The following is a 17,886-nucleotide window of genomic DNA, read 5'->3' on the forward strand; positions in this document are numbered from 1 at the left end:
TTACTTATGTTATTTTGTATTTTAAAATAATTAAGCATTTTCAATTACATTTAATTTAGTTCTGACAATAGACAGGAGTTTTGTGAATTTACAAGTTTCACCCATATCCTAGATAGGCAGAATTCTCTCTCTGTTCACTTTCCTAAAAATTGAGATTTTTCCAATCAGCCAATACATGCCATTCCTCATTCCTTTCATTATATATATATATATATATATATATATATATATATATATATATAAATGTGATAACAGATTTATGCATAATTCTTTGCAAACTTCAAAGTGCTATATAATTCACCTTATTGTTATTCTAAGTACTATACGTGTGCATAAACAAATATATCCATATGTGTATGCACATAAGAATGAATTGGTTAAAAAGAAAGAAAGTTTTAAAATCTTTTCATTTGGAGCATTCCACTTCAACAGTTATGGATAAAAAGTTTCAAGAAAGAGAAAGTTAAAAAAAAAAAAAACATGTGACCATTGTGTAGTAAACTCTATGGTAAGCATATTATAAATATCTCATTTGAATCCTGCAAGTTTGGTTAAAGAAACTATTCTCATTAGTTTCTAGACATCCATCTTATCAAAAATTCTAATCAGGTTCTTAACTTTTTTTTTATTGTTTTGTTAGATTCATTGAGATCATAATAAAGTATATTGGAAGGCCATATTTATTATAGTTTCATTATACATTTCATCTTGTAACTTGATTAACTTGTCCTTTAAGTACATAGATGAAATACTACTTATTGCATTTAACTTGTTTCCCTATCTCATTATAATTTCTGCTTTCAATATTTTCTTCTCTGAGATTGTGATTGTTATCATCTGCTTTAGTTTGCTCAACATATAATAAATTCTATCTTGGTTCCTCATTCTTTGATATCAAAGCCTGGAATTTTGCCTATAACAAATTGGAGATTTTTCTTTTGCTTTTCTTTCATGGAGTAATCAGAGAATTATTTGTATTTTTGTTATGAACTTTGGTTTTAATAGATCTGGAGAATGTTATTTTCTGATTTCTTGAAATGTAATGTTCAGAATGCTGTTGTTGTTATTATTCTTTTTGTTGTGTTATGGTTTCAAAGAGTCTGAAAATTCATTTTTTCTCATTGACTTATTTTCTAGGCAAATTATTTTTGATAGAAGACATTTTACATTTTCTTCTCTTTTTTCATTTTTTTTTATTTTGTTCTGCTCTGTTTTTCATTATTTTGTTTTCACCAATATAATTTTCTGATGTCCTGAAACCTCCCATGATTATGAAAAATATAGTGATCATTGGCAATATAGTAATTATTATATATTGGTACAGAGTTTTGTACAGTGGAATGGGGGTTGGTAAAAAGGAAATAGTTAAGGAAGGATGATTCCAGATTATTAAACTTATTTGATTTAAAGAGAAAAAAAGATATTTAAAAGAAAAAAATGAATTTGGGGAAAACCTCCAAAACTTTGAAGACTGGAAAATGCAGGTCTACTGGGTAAGAACATGTAGCTTCTCTTGTATATTGCTGTTAACTGACTCCTGGAGCAGGTACTGCACCCCCCAACACATCCCAAGAAAGTCTGTTCTGCTATACTTTTATTTGGAATGCCCAAAGGACACAGAGAATAGAAATCATTTTATTTTCCCCAAACAAATCAAATCTACAAACATTTCCCTTCCTGGTCCATTAAATCAAATAATATCATAAACCTGGAGTCATCCTTTCTTGACTATTTTTTTTTTCTATCTCAACCATTGTTGACATAACCGTCAGTGTTAATAGTAGAATACAAATTTCTTAAGAAATGGGACTATTTCCCGATTGAACATTTTTTATTGTTAAAATTCAACTAGTTATAAACAACTCCAAAATGGTTAAGCCAATTATGTTAAAATGAATTTCCTGACTCATTTGTTTTCTGTTTTTTAATGTTGTTTTAGAAAGAAAAGGAAAAAAAAATCACTATAGACCCAATGTTAATAAGAATATGGATTTACCAAATCTATTACCTTGAATCAAATATTATTCTTGCTCTTCATATATAACTACTTCTATTTCTCTCACATATTCCTGACCACCCTGTTATTTCAGTACCAATTCTCTTCCTTATCTGGTCAGTCAATCATTTTGATTAGTGCTAACTGCTGAAAATGGATTTTCTTGTAAAGTTAGATTTCTATGAATGATTAGTTATTGCCTTTTAAAGTTACTTTCACTCATTGTTAATATAAAATATAAAGCTGAATTTTTGAGGTAAAAAGGTAGTAACCAAATAAGTGTGATGACCGCGCTAGCACCCAGGATACCTTAGAATCAGCTGGAATCAGGATAAGCAAAATTCCTTAGTTCTTGGTTTTTAGGGGTAGAAGTGAAGGGGATGGAAGCAGGATCTCTGCAACCTCTTTCTTCCTCGTCCACCACCAAAGTGACCCTGGCTAGTCTTACTCTACCCCCTAGTCCCTTCTACAATCCTCTGTATACACCAATCATTGAGCCATCCCAGGATAGTGGGAAAGGCCATTTTCCAAGCATATGCCCATAAAGTATTGTCCAATCGGTAGTTAGCCTCAAGTGCTTGGCTGTCCTGACCTCGGTGCATCAACTCAAGAGTTTCAGCCCTCTACAAATAAGTGCCTACACATTAAATAGAACTAACATTTTAAAACCAAGCTACTACAATAGAAAATTTTAGAAAAATATCTTAAGTGATTGAAGAGTAATTTGCAAGCCTTCAAACTCTATGTACATACAATAATGATAACAATAATAACAACATGTATATATTTAAACATATGTTTATGTGTGGGAGAAATTCTTGTAAATTCTACAGTTAATTTTCCTAAATTCCATTTGTATTACTGATTTGGACTCTCAAATCATACTAAATTTTTACTTCAGGGTTCCTAGGATATCCTAGTGGATTTCATTTTTTTATTTGTTTATTTTAACACAGATTGCTACAGAATAATGCTGGAAGAGAAAAATCAGAGCAAAGGGGGAAAACCATGGTAGAGATTAAAAAAAAACAGAAAAAAAAAGAAATAACTATAGCATGTGTTGATTTACATTTAGGCTCTTTAGTTCTTTTTCTGGATGCTGGTGATAATTTCTGACAAAAGCATATTGGGATTGCTTTGAATCACTGAACCATAGAGAAGAAACAAGTCTTTCATAGTTGATCATCACACATTATTGCTGTTATTGTGTACAATATTTTCCTGGTTCTTTTTTTGCTCATCACTACTTCATGTAATTCTTTCTAGGCCTTTCTAAAATCAGCTTGTTCATCATTTTATAGAACAATAATATTCTATTACCTTTATATACCACAACTTGTTCAGCCATTCCTCAATTGTTGGGCATGTAATCATTTTCCAGGATTTTTGCTACCACACAAGAGTTGCTGCAAACATTTTTTGCACATGTGGGTCAACATTTTCTTTCTTTTATCATTTCCTTGGGATACAAATCATGTAATGGCACTGCTCAGTCAAATGGTATACACAATTTTATAACTCTTTGGGTATAATTCCAAATTGTTTTCCAGAATGGTTGGATCATTTCAAACTGCATCAGTATCTCGGTTTTCCAATATGCCCTTCTACATTTATCATTATCTTTTCTTGTCATCTTAGCCAATCTGAGAAGTGTGAGTTGGTATTTCAGAATTGTTTTAATTTGCATTTCTCTGATCAATAGTGATTTAGAGCATTTTTTTCATATGGCTATAAATGGTTTCAATTTCATCATCTAAAAATTGTCTGTTTATATCTTTTGATAATTTATCAATTAGGGAATGACTTGTATTCTTATCAATTTGAGACTTTTTAAAATATATTTTAGAAATGAGAACTTTATCAGAAAAAATGGGTATAAAACAGGATTTAAGTGAGTGGAACCAAGATGGCACAGTAATGTCAGGAAGCTGCTCAAACTCTTCCAGTTTCCCTCAAAAAATACACAAAACCAAGCCTGAGAACAGTGTCTGATGGATTGAAACTTCCATCCAGCTAAAGATAGACTGGAAAAACTTCAAGAAAGGTCAGTCTCACTGGAGTGAAAAGGGTGTCCAACCCAGGTCACAGACTCTGGGGAAAGCTGTTGAGAGGATTTTAATCATAGCAAATCAACAAGAGTATCAGTCCTGGCTCAGTAGAGGAGCAAATCAATGGGGCAGCTTGCAGTCCCATATCAGAATGCAAATTCTGCAAAACCAGACTGTTGCCTGAAAAAAGCATGCAAAGCTACTGCTTGCAAACAAGAAGCTTCTGTACTCAAACTCAAGGATCAGAGTTGCACAAGGTAGCTTGGAAAAGTGTCCCCTTTACCCCCAGGAACAGAGTTCTACCTTAAAAGTTAAAAAAAGAAAAGAAAGGAAATACCAAAAGGAAATAAAATGAGTAAGGAACAGAAAAAAACCTTGACAATAGAAAGTTGACAGGGCAGACCAAAACACAAACTAGGGACAAGGGCAGCTTGTCCACAGAGGAAAATCTCAAAGAGTTATATGACTTGGTCTCAAATCCCAAGGAGATTCTTGGAAGTACTCACAAAATACTTTAAAAGGCAAATAAGAGATGTAGAAGAAAAATGAGAAAAGAAATGAGAAGTGCACATGAGAATCAACAACTTGGAAACGGAAAGAAAAAATTATCTGAAGAAACCATCTCATTAAAAAGTAGAATAAATCAAATGGAAAAAAATATATATAGAAAAGCTAATTAAAGAAAATCACACATTGAAAACCAGAACAGGGCAAATGGAAATTAATGATTATGATATATAGCATGAATCAGTCAAACAAACTTGAATGGAAAAAATGGGGGGAAATGCAAAACACTTCATTGGAAACACAAATAATCTGGAAAATAAATCCAGTAGAGACAATTTAAAAATTATTGGCCTACCTGAAGGCCATGACCAACCAAAAATGAGCCTGGATAACATTCTACATGAGATCAATAAGGAAAACTGTCCCAATAATCTAGAAATAGAGGGGGAAATACTCATTGAAATAATCCATGAATCACCTTTGGGAAGAGATCCCACAAGGAAAATTCCAAAGAACATTATTGGGAAACCCTAAAACTACAATCTCAAGGAAAAAATACTTCAAGCTACCAGACAAAAACAGTTCAAATATCAAGAAGCAATAGTGAGAATTATCCAGGATCTGCCAGCTTCTACCATAAAGGATGGAAGGCCTGGAATACCATATTCTGGAAGGCAAAGGACTTGGGGTTACAACCAAGAATTAACTACCTAGCTAGACTGTGTATCATCTTTCATATGCATATACTCTTTGATTCAGCAAAGTTTCTACTTTGATTGTATCCTAAAGAGATCATAAAAGAGTGAAAAGGACACACATGTGTAAAAATGTTTGTGGCAGGCCTTTTTGTAGAGGCAAGAAACTAGAAATTGAGTGAATGCCCATCAATTGGAAAATGAGTGAACAAGTTATGATATATGAATGTTATGGAACATTATTCTTATATAAGAAATAATCAGCAGGATGAATTTAGAGAGGCCTGGGGAGACATATATGAACTGATGCAAAGTGAAAGGAGCAAAACCAGGAGATCATTGTACACAGCAACAACAAGATTATATGAGTATCATGGAATATTATTGTTCTCTAAGAAATGATCAGCAGAGATGATTTCAGAGAGACCTGGGACCTGGAGAGACTTGCATGAACTGATGCTAAGTAAGATGATCAGAACCAGGAAATCATTATATATGCCGACACCAAGATTATATGATAATTAATTCTGCTGGACATCACTCTTGTCAACAATGAGGTAATTCAGACCAGTTCCAATGGTCTTGTAATGACCATAGAGAGGACAGTGGAAACTGTATGTGGATTACAACATAGAATTTTCACTCTTTTTTTGTTATTGTTTGCTTACATTTTCTTTCCTTTCTTATTTTTTCCCCTTTTGGATGGAATTTTTCTTTTGCAGCATAATATTTGCAAGAATATGTAAAGAAGAATTGCATGTTTAATATATATTGGATCACTTACTGACTGGGGGAAGGGAAAGAAGGGAGGGAAAACTGTTAGAACACTGTGTTTTATAGAGGCAAATGTCAAAAATTATCTACATAAATATTTTGAAAATAAAAAGCTATAATTTAAAAAGAAAAAAAAGTTCAATGATCAACTAATTTCTTCTCAACAGTTGTGATCCCAAACAATTCCAATAGATTTTTTTTTTCTGAAGCAATTGGTGTTAAGTGACTTGCCCAAGGTCACATAGCTAGGAAGTGTTAAGTGTCTGAGGTCAGGTTTGAACTCAGGTCCTCCTGACTGGTACTCTATCCCCTGTTCTACTTAGCTGTCCCCAAAAAACTTCTGATAGAAAAATCCATCTGCATGTATAAAAAGAACTAAGAAAACTGAATGTAAATCAATACATGCTATGTTCACTTCCTTTTTCTGATTTTTTTTAATCTTTCTCATTGTTTTTCCCTTTTACTCTGACTTTTCCCTCCTAATATGATTCATATAGCAATATGTATTAAAAATAAACTTACTATAATTTTAAAAATCCACTTTTTCCCAATTGTTTAACATACCAGAAATAGTTACACCTAAACTAGATATCATCCTTTTTGAAAGGCACTACATAGAGTTCTCAGTCACTCCCCTAATAACTAGGCTTTTAAATTGAATGGTTCAACCCATACATTCGATTACATATGCTTTTTGTAATAAATACACATGTATTTGTAATAATTACATATGTATAGATACATATATTTGTAAAGAAATATAAAATTGATAATATATGTATAGTTTTTTTGCAAATCCTAATGTGCTACATGAATGGTAATTATTATTATGAATATGAATATTATTTTAGTATTTTCATATACATATGTATACATTTATACATATATAAATATGTGTGCACATACAGTTTTAAGAATGAATGTTGTAAAGATGATTAAAGTTTTAATATTTTCTCATCTGGAGCCTTCACTTCCACATTAAAGATAATTCAATTCTTAATTTGTTACTGTGCAATTCAACTTTCTTCATAAATGAAACTCTTCAATGAAGCTTCCTTGGCAATTTCTCTTTGCTACAAGGAATTAAACATGATTAATCAACATATTAATCTGGAGCTAATCTGGACAGTTTGAATTCTGTGGACATATTTTAGCTATTCAATCTGGAGTATCACAGTCAGGCTCATAGAAGTGAATGGTACCTGGATTTGTGAGCAAAGAGATGGGAGAAATAGGTTTTGCTTTATTGTTACAGAAAGAGATTACAAAGACCCAATAGCAATGACTAAGTGGATCAATGACTTGTGTGCTTTTAGATCTTGGTTACTGAAAACTGTGCATGGAAGGAAAACAACCATTATATTTGGATCTTAATGAAATGAAATTATCACTATTGACAAGAGCTGGGGGTGTAATTCAGAGACATGACTTGAGGAGTTAGAAGATTTGGCAAGCTAATTTTATTCATGTTTTTGGGGGGTAAAACAATCTTCTAATCAGTCCCAATTTACATAATTGTAGGTTTTGATCCAAACTGCTTGGAAAAATCAGGATCTTAGAATTCCCGAGAGAATATTTCATGAAATTATTATTAATCCCATAGTATTCTTGATTCTGAGCAAATGGAATAAACCAATTTTAAAGATAGGCTGGTGATTTAATTCCCATAAGAATTATAGTAACCAAGTTAAAAAAGTAAATGTACAACCATACAGATGTTCACTTCTAAAAATATTCTGGTGTGTTATTATGCCTTTATACACATTTAGATCATTATTGAAAGCACATTTGGGGGGGCGGAGGCAAGATGGCGGAGAAGGCACACGCGACTTTCTAAGCTCTTCTCTTACCCTGTCTATCAATATTATATCGAGCCTAAAAAATAGTCTTGACTGCTACAATTCGTAAAAATAAGAAGTAGAACAACTCATCAGCTGAAGAAAATCTGCAGCCTCGCCAAAAAAGGTTGGTTCCAGGCCAAGGGGGAGATCAGCGCAGACTGGGAGAGAAATTTGGTTCCAAGGAGAGTCTCAAACCAAAAGTAAAAGCTCAGATCTCAGCACAAGCACATAGCCCCAACCTGCAGTACGGGGCTTTTCCTTGGGGCAGTTGTGATCCTGCATGGCAGGAGGACACAGCCCAGGTCAGCCTCCAATCAGCGCAGTGGGGGGCTTGGCTTGGGGCCATAGAGCTTTCCCAGGGCCCATTTGCATCAGGCAGAGACACTGGGGCAGAGTTTGGTAGAATCAGTGGTCTGTGGTCTGCAGTCAGCTACTAATACTCACAGTCCCACAAGAGGCTCCGGCCTGGGGCAGTGACACTTTCACCCCTTAGTCTCTAGCCTAGGGCAATCGCTTACCCACACAGCCCTACTGGGCACTTCAATAGCTCCGCCAGTGCTGAATCCACTTCCCGTTGGGGGAAGGGAAAACTCCACCAGAGCACTTACCCGGGCAACCGTTTACATCTCTCCCTGTTCTGAGAGGAAGCTGGTAACGCCCCTGGACATACCCTAAAGGTTTAAAACATAAAAAGATGAAAGAACATGGACACTTCTATGCAGAAAAAGAGCAGGTCACAAACCTGAAGAGACCACAAAAGCAAAAATGCAACAGACTGTCCTCCATTACGGTTTTAAGAAGAGACCATTAAAGGTCTCAAAAGACAGTTAGAAGATAAATGGGGAAAGGAAAGAGAAGCCTTACAAGAGGCAACAACTTTGTGAACTGGAAAAAATTAAAAAAATAGGAAAGTAAAATTGGAATTGGAAAAAATAAAGAATTCACTAGAAAGTAGGGGAATTGGAAAACACAAAGAACTACAAGAAAGTAGGATCTGGAATTGGAAAAGAAAAAATTCAAAAAAAATTAGTGAAATGGAAAAAAATTCCAAGACCAAAACAATACATTTAAAAACCAATTGGAATATGAAAGAAGTAAAAAAACCTAATGAAGAAAAAATAATTTTTAAAATTAGCGAAAAAAAAACTAATATTATTAACGCAAGAACAGCAACAAAACCAAAAATGAAAACTGAAAAAACCATGAATTATCTACTTGTAAAATGACGCGGAAAATAGATCAGGAAAAATCGAGGATTATTGGACCTTTCCAAAACTATGATGAAAAAAAGGCCTAGATACTATTCTACAAGAAATCATCAAAGAGAACTGCCCAGATGTAAAGCGAAGGTAAAATAGGATTGAAAAATTCATCAAACCTTCTGAAAGAAACCCAAAAAAAACCCCAAAGGAATATTGTGGCCAAATTTCAGAACATCGGATTAAGGAAAAAATTTTAAAGCAAAAACCAATTTAGAGGTGCCACAATAAGTATCACCAAGATCTGGCCCACATTAAAGGAACAAGGGCCTGGAAATGATATTCGAAAGGCACAAGAACTTGGGATGCAGCCAAGAATAATCTACCCAGCGTAATTTTTTCCCAGGAAGAAGATGGACATTTAATGAAACAAATGAATTCCATTTGTTTCTGAAGAAAAAACCAGAACTAAACAAAAATTTGATTCCAACCATAAAACTAAAGATGCAGAAAAGGGAAAAAAACTCTTGAGAATTATATTTCTGTTGTGGATATACAAAAAGAATACATGTATAATTTGATTTTACTGATATAACAAAAAGGGAAGTAGATATTGAAAAGGGGGATGGCAGAAAAGGTGAGAAGGAGGGATAAAAAGAAAACCACATCCCACAAAGAGGCAAAGGAAAATATCATATCTGAGGGAAAGAGAGGGGAGGAACATTGTGAATCTTACCTCATCAGAGTTCTCAAAGAAAAAATAATTGACATTTTTTTAAAATTCTCTCGCCTCATTAAAAGGGGGGAGGGAAAAAAAAGAAAAGGAAGGAAGGGGAAAAGATTCCAAAGGGGGAGGGAGGAATTCAAAAGGGTAAGCATCGGATACAAGTGGGGACCTAAGTTCAAAAAGGGGAAAAGAGGGTTGGGGGAGGCAAGAAAAGAAAGCATAATCTGGGGGTTATTAGGATGGCAGGAAATAAGATTTAGTAATTTAACTGTAAATTGAATGGGATGAACTCCCCCAAAAAGGGAGGCAGATAGCAGACTGGATAAAAGTCGAACCCTACAATATGCTTTTACAAGAAACACATTTAAAGCAGGAGATAAGATAGAATAAAGGTAAAAAGGCTGGAGCAAAATCTATTATCTTCAGGTAAGTCAAAAACAGGGGTGGCATCCATCTCAGATCAAAAAAAGCAAAAATTGATCTAATTAAAAGGGATAAGGAAGGTAACCATCCTGCCAAAGGGACATAAAAATGGCAAATCAAATTAAACATATATGCCCCAAGTGGTATGGCATCCAATTTCCTAAAGGAGAATTAAGAGAGTTGAAGAAGAAATAGACAAAAAACTGTAATAGTGGGATCTCAACCTTGCACTTTGAGAATTAGACAAACAAACCACAAACAAATAAGAAAGAAATTGAATAAATGAATATTAGAAAATTAGGTATTGGGATCTTTGAGAAAATTGAATGGAGATAGAAAGAATATATTTCTTCCCAGTTTCATGAACCTATTCAAAAATTCCAATATTAGGGACAAAGACCTCAAAATTAAATGCAAGAAAGCAGTAGTAAATGCTTTCTTTTCAGATCATGATGCAATAAAAACTACATTCAAGAAAAATTAGGGAAATAGACCAAAAAGTAATTGGAAACAAAAACATCTTAAAGAATGATTGGGTGAAGCAGCAAATTATAGATACAATTAATAATTTCACCCAAGATGAATGAGACGTCATACCAAAATTTATGGGATGCAGCCAAAGCGGTAATAAGAGGGAATTTTATATCCTTAGAGGCTTACTTGAATAAAACAGAGAAAGAAAAGATTAATGAATTACTATAAACTAAAAAAATTTTAAAAAGACCAAATTAAAACCCCAAATCAAATACTAAATTTGAAATTCTAAAATTAAAAGGAGAAATTAAAAATATTGAAAGTAAAAAAAAAACTATTGCACTAATTAATAAAACTAAGAGTTGGTTCTATGAAAAGCCAATAAAATAGATAAGCCTTTGGTAAATCTGGTTAGAAAAAGGAGGGAGGAAAATGAAATTAGTAGTCTTAAAAATGAAGAGGGAGAACTTTCCACCAATGAAGAGGAAATTAGAGAAATAATAAGGAGTTATTTTGCTCAACTTTATGCCAATAAATTTGATAACCTAAGTGAAATGGATGACTACCTCCAAAAATATAGACTTCCAGACTAACAGAGGAGGAAGTAAATTGTTTGAATAGTCCCATTCTTAGAAAAGAAATAGAACAGGCAATTAAACAACTCCCTAAGAAAAATCCAGGACCAGATGGATTCATTTCATGTGAATTTTACCAAACATTTAAAGAACAATTGGCCTAATGCTATATCAATTATTTGATAAAATAGGGAATGAAGGAGTCCTACCAAATTCCTTCTATGACACAGACATGGTACTGATACCTAAACCAGGTAGGCTGAAAACAGAGAAAGAAAATTATAGACCAATCCCTAATGAATATTGATGCTAAAATCTTAAATAAGATATTAGCAAAAAGACTACAGAAAATCATCTCCAGAATAATACATATTGATCAAGTAGGATTTATACCAGGAATGCAGGGCTGGTTCAATATTAGGAAAACTATCAATATAATTGGCCATATTAACAACCAAATTAACAAAAACCATATGATCATCTCAATAGATGCAGAAAAGGCATTTGACAAAATCCAACATCCATTCCTATTAAAAACACTTGAGAGTATAGGAATAAATGGACTTTTCCTTAAAATAATCAGCAGCATCTATTTAAAACCATCAGTAAGCATCATATGTAATGGAGACAAACTGCAACCATTCCCAATAAGATCTGGAGTGAAACAAGGGAAAGAAGGAAGAGGGATAAGGGAAAGAGGGAGAGATGAGGGGAGTGTTCTCAAGTTCCACTACACCTGAGGGAAAAAAGCATAGAATTCAAATGATGGGGATAGTTCTGACCATCTAAAAGTCACTTGAGCCAGAGACTTTTAGCTGATGACATGGGAACTGCCCAGACTGGAGGAGCCTGAGATACTTTAAGATCAACTAATTACCCAAGGAAACCACTCTCACAATGGATAGAGCCAGAGAAAGAATAGGGGAAAATTAAAGGAAAAAAAGAAAAGGACTGAAATTACCAAAGGTATGAAAAGAATACTCAAAGATCTTAAAAATAAGCAGATAAAATAACAGAAAAAAGAAAAAAAAATATGGACTCCACAACTAGTAAACAAGTTCAGGCATCTATAAATAAAGATTGCACAACAAAGTAAAATGATTCAACACTTGATAAGACAGAAGATTCAGTTGAATGTGAAGAAAATGTTGAATCACAAATACCCTATCCCCAAGAGATTCAAAAAAGAGGTAAGAATTATTAAAGCAGAATTTATGGGCTGCATTACAAAAATAATGGGCAGAATTCAAAATCAATAAAATATAAATTTGAAAATCAACTATTAAATATAATATAAAATAAATGTAATTATAATAATAAATTTTAATATAATTATAATTATTTAGAATAATTAAAATTAATAAAAGGAAAATAAGTTCAATCTGTGATGACAATTTTCATACAAGAAACAAATAGAGAAAATACATTGATAATACAAATAAACAAAAATAAAGGAAAATCTAAAAGAAGACAAGCAAAAATTAAAATAATTCAAAGAAAATATGCCCATTATTAAAGAAAACATACATGCTCAAAAGGATGAATATATTTCAAATACAAGGACATAAGGGTGAAAACCTTAATGCCATGATTCTGGAAATAATAGGAGAGATCATCTGAGAATTTCTGAAATATAGAATATATTTAAGAATATAGAGAGTGAAATACAAAATAATCAACAGGTGTCCTGAAATGAGGGAAGATAAAAAGGCAAAAAGAGAAAGGGAAAAAAAAAAAAAACAGTTGAGGCTAAAATCTCCAAAATACATAGTGGTAAAATTTTACAATTCATTCAGAAATAGGTTCTGTTAATGATAAGAAGAAAGATCTTCAAACACAAGTATGGAGAAATTTGAATGATGAAAGATGATTCTGAACCAAATAATAAAATTCATATTGAAAAACTAAAAACCTAGAGTGTCAAAGAAAATGTTGAAAAGAAGTAGGGGTGAAGGAGTGAAAGCAGTTCCAGACTTCAAACTACAATATAAAGTAGAAATTATCAAAAAAAAAAAAACTTGTTTTTAAATAGTGAGATATTTAAGTGGAACAAAATAGGTAATGGACAATAATTAGTTATAAAATTTGTAACCCATAAAGGACAAAACACAAAATAATTAGGGGAAAAACTTATCTGAAAAAATAAATTTGAAAACCATAAAGCAATCTGGCAGAAATTAGATTCAGACCAACATTCCATAGCATTCTAAATGCACATACAATCTTTTTTTTTCCCCTGAAGGGGAAAGAGACTTGCCCAGGGTCACACAGCTAGGAAGTATTAGGTATTTGAGGTCATATTTGAACTCAGGTCCTCTTTACTTCCACATGTGATCTTAATTCTAAAGATCACATCATACAAAAATTTATTAAATAGAACATATATACCTTTCACAGTTATGGGTAAGTGATATATTGTATAAAAAAGATATAGAGGCAATTACAGTAAATAAAATAGATGTTAAATAAAATTAAACAAAACCCCAACACTATACTTAGACAAAAAGAAAGAAAGAGTGAAGAGGGATAAACATATCCCAAATAGATGCTTGTAAATTAATTTAAAAAATAAGATATGGAATTTGCTTGTCTTGACTATACATATTACTGGGTGATTTTGCTTTTCTTGCCTTCTCAATAGGAAGAGAGAAGGAAAGTAGGAGGGTCAGAATTCAGAATTGAAAATGAAATAAAATTGAATTTACAAAAAACAGGGCATGCAAAATGTTTCCAGTGACCCATTGCAAAAATTATGCCATTCCAAACAGATATATATATATATATATATATATATATATATATATATATATATATATAAATTTACTCCATACTAGATAACACACTCTAACTCAAAAAAAGGAAAAAAAAAATCCAATGAATTACAAGGATGTGAGCAGCTGCTCAAAGGGAATTAAACACAAGAGGTATACTAGAAATCAACCTTTTCAATAAACAGATGAATGGCAAAATATGACTTGTGATCTAAGGGTTCCCAATAAGAAAAAGGACTCAAATTCCAAAATTCTCTATTCAATCAGAGGCAACTTGAATCCAAAGTAGGGTGTGGCATTTCTGTGTGTGCCTTGATTTCTCTGTCTTAATTGTCCCTGTCTTTCTTTGTTTCTATCTATATCCTTTTCTTGTTTGGCCATATTTCAGTCACATCTAAGTCTTCATGATTCCATTTGGACTTTTCTTAGCAAAAGTACTGGAATAGTTTGCTATTTCTTTCTCCCAGTTATTTTAGAGATGAGAAAACTAAGACAAATACGATTAAGTGACTTCTTTGGGGTCACATTGCTAGTAAGTCTCTGAGGCCATACATGAACTCAGGAAAAAGAGTTCAAGAAGATGCTCTATCCACTGTGCCACAGTGCCACATAGATGTCCAGTCTATATCTTACTCATTTTCAATAGAAATAGGAGAGAACACAAAAAGACCAAAAAAAAAAAAAAAAGACCTCTATATTTTGGGGTCATACGCTGGCCAAAGTGGGGGAGTCCTAGAGGATTTTTTTGTAATAACATTGTCTCTATCATACCAAAAAAGACTTCTCCTGGTTTGTCTTATAAGCTACTGATAGAACAATTCTGGTTGACTCAGATGTCAATCATCTTATATACAACTCTCTAGTCACAAGGACTAAATGACCAAACACGAGTTGCAATGTTGTTTCAGTAAAGTGTATCTCCCTCAGCAAGAGACCCTTGGTCACCATTAAAAAAACAAAACAAAAATAATGAAAAACTCCACCTATTTTCTCCCTCAGTGAGTAAAGTAAAATAGTTCTCAATATGATCTTAAATTTCCTTGGGGGAAAAAAAACTATTTGTTTTAAATCATAAGCAAAACTGCATATGCCAAATATATGCCACTTTCAAAATACAGCAGGACTCAGCGTCTAGTCTTACCCTCTCTGTTCCCCACACTGTCTGCTTTTCCTGATTTTATTATTTATTTAAGCCCTCTCTCGGTTTATTAGCCTGACAGGAACCCAGGTAATTATGCTGTCTTCTCCGTCCTACAGTAAGTTGTGCATTGGTCTTTTTGAATGCATCCAAAATTTAGTGCCACTGCTACATTTCTCAAAACAAATAAAAGATTTGTGAACCAGTTACCAAGGGTCCAACTTAATTAATTGGCATTTGTTTTTTTTTTTTTTTTCTGCATTCTCATACAATTGAGGCCTTGTAAGAAGTAGGAGCTCCTCTGATCAGGCTGTGTTTCTTTATAGGGAAACTTGCCAAAAATCATCCTACCCTACGTAACCTAAGATCCTAGCTAGCAAAAGATGGATAGTTGTACCCAAAAAGTCAGACTTGTGGGATAAGACATGGACATGCACATGTACACATAGGGAACTAGTTCCATGTAAAGGAAAAGTAATAGATATACACATTCTTAAGTAAGTCAATTTAGCACGAGATATATGTGTGGTGGGGAGAGAATGGGGAGGAAAGTCTAATGGAAATTGTCTCCCTGAGCAGCTATTTAAATGGCTCTTGAGACTTGCTATATACTTCCTAGATCTATAATAATGGTATTTAAGATACAGGAAGCATTATTACCATTAACTACATATTATGTGCAGCCAGAAATAAAAGCATAGAGGAGTACCTGGAGATGATTTTGGAAAGTTAAATTCTACTTTAAAAAAAAAAAATCTTAGGCCTCTGTCACATTTTGAGATTCAAAATAAAGTGGGAGAAAAGCTTTAAAAATCTATCTCATTAAAATTGGCTTTCTTTAACCCTTTGATTAATTCAATGTATAGTCATACTTACTCAAATTCAGATGTCTTACACTGATTTATCTGGGCAATACATATATCATGAGGTGGGTAGCACTGGACTCATAGAAATTTTTTTTGTTTGTTTAACAATTTATCTCCCAATGATAAAATCATGTATGGAGAATGTGTAGTCACTGAGCCAAATACTTTAATGTTTTTATATTTCAGTTTATCCAGCTATAAAATTTGGGTAATAATACTTAAATACCTTAACTTTTTTACCTTCAAAGTAAGGGATACACAATCCTAAAGGTCATAACATATTCTTAAGGAACATTTGATCAATATCATAGAGTGGGAAGGTGGGCCCTACACCCCCTTTCTCTGATAAACAATTATAGCCTTGTCTCCAAAGCATCTACATACTACATAGTAGCAAATGACCATAGTAATCTAATATTTGAAAAACGTAAAGATGTAAGACTTTGGGACAGGAAATTACTACTTGACAAAATTGTTTAAAAAAAAAAAACAGGAAAGCAGTTTGCCAAAACCTAAGCATAAACCAATATCTCAAACCAAATACCAAAATAAGATTAAATGGGTACATGATATCATAAGTAAATTAGGAGAGCATGGGATATTTTTCCTGTCACATTTATGGATAAGACAAGAATTTATGATTAAACAAGAGATAGAGAGAGTTACAGGATGCAAAATGGATGGTACTGTTTGAAGAAATGCAAATATAAGACACCATTGAGGGTACTACCTTATTGTTATCATGTTGGCAAATGTGACAAAAAAGGAAAATGACAAATGTTGGAGAATATTTGGGGTGGAAAGGGACACTAATGCATTGCTGGCCAAGTTGTGAATGTGTCTACTCATGCTGGAGAATAATTTTGAACTATGCCTAAGGAACTGTAAAACTGCATATACTCAACTCAGCAATACAACTACCCTATAGAAGTCTGTACCCTATAGAGATGAAAAAAAAAGGAAAAAGACTTATGAACCCAAAACATTTATAGTAGCTTTTTTTCAGTGACAAGAATTGGAAATTGAGGGGATGACAATCATTTGAAGAAGGTATATAATTGTCATTTTATACTACTGTGCTATAAGAAATTATGAGCAAAATGCTTTCTAAGAAAAAAACCCAGAAACACTTAAAGCAATGCAAAATGAAGTGAGCAAAACAATAAGAATAGTGTTCATAATAACTACAGTATTGTACAATGATGATGTGTGAATGACAGCTCTTTTCAGCAATACAATGATCCAAAATATTTCCAAATAACTTATAATGAAAAATGCTAACCATCTACAAGAAAAAATTTGATAGAGTCTGAGTGCAAATTGTAACATAATTTTTAAAAAAAATCTTAATTATTCTTGAGTTTGTTTTGGGTTTATTTTATTTTGTAACATGGCTAATTTGGAAATGTTTTGCTTGACAACATGTGTAATCTTTATTAAATTGCCTGCTTTCTCAAGGAGGGGAAGAAGGGAAACCCAGAGAAGAAGACAATTTAGAACTTAAAATTTAAGAATGAATGCAAAAAAGTTTACATCTAATTGAGAAAAAAAAATAAATGTAAAAAAGTATATTATAGAGGGCAGCTAGATGGCACACAGTGGATAGAGCACCAGCCCTGAAATCAGGTGGGCTTGAGTTCAGATCTGGTCTCAGACACTTAACACTTCCTAGGTGTGTGACCCTGGGCAAGTCACTTAACCCCAATTGCCTCAGCAAAAAAAAAAAAAAAATCCATAAAAATACTTTTTTTGTGCAGTTTAATTACAGCAAACATTTATAAAGAAACTATTATGGAGAAAGCACTATTTTAGATGCTGAAGGGGAGGGAAGAAGGAAGAGAAGGAAGGAAGG

The sequence above is a fragment of the Sarcophilus harrisii genome, chromosome 4, assembly GCF_902635505.1.
Source record: "Sarcophilus harrisii chromosome 4, mSarHar1.11, whole genome shotgun sequence".
In the NCBI taxonomy this organism is placed as follows: Eukaryota; Metazoa; Chordata; class Mammalia; order Dasyuromorphia; family Dasyuridae; genus Sarcophilus; species Sarcophilus harrisii.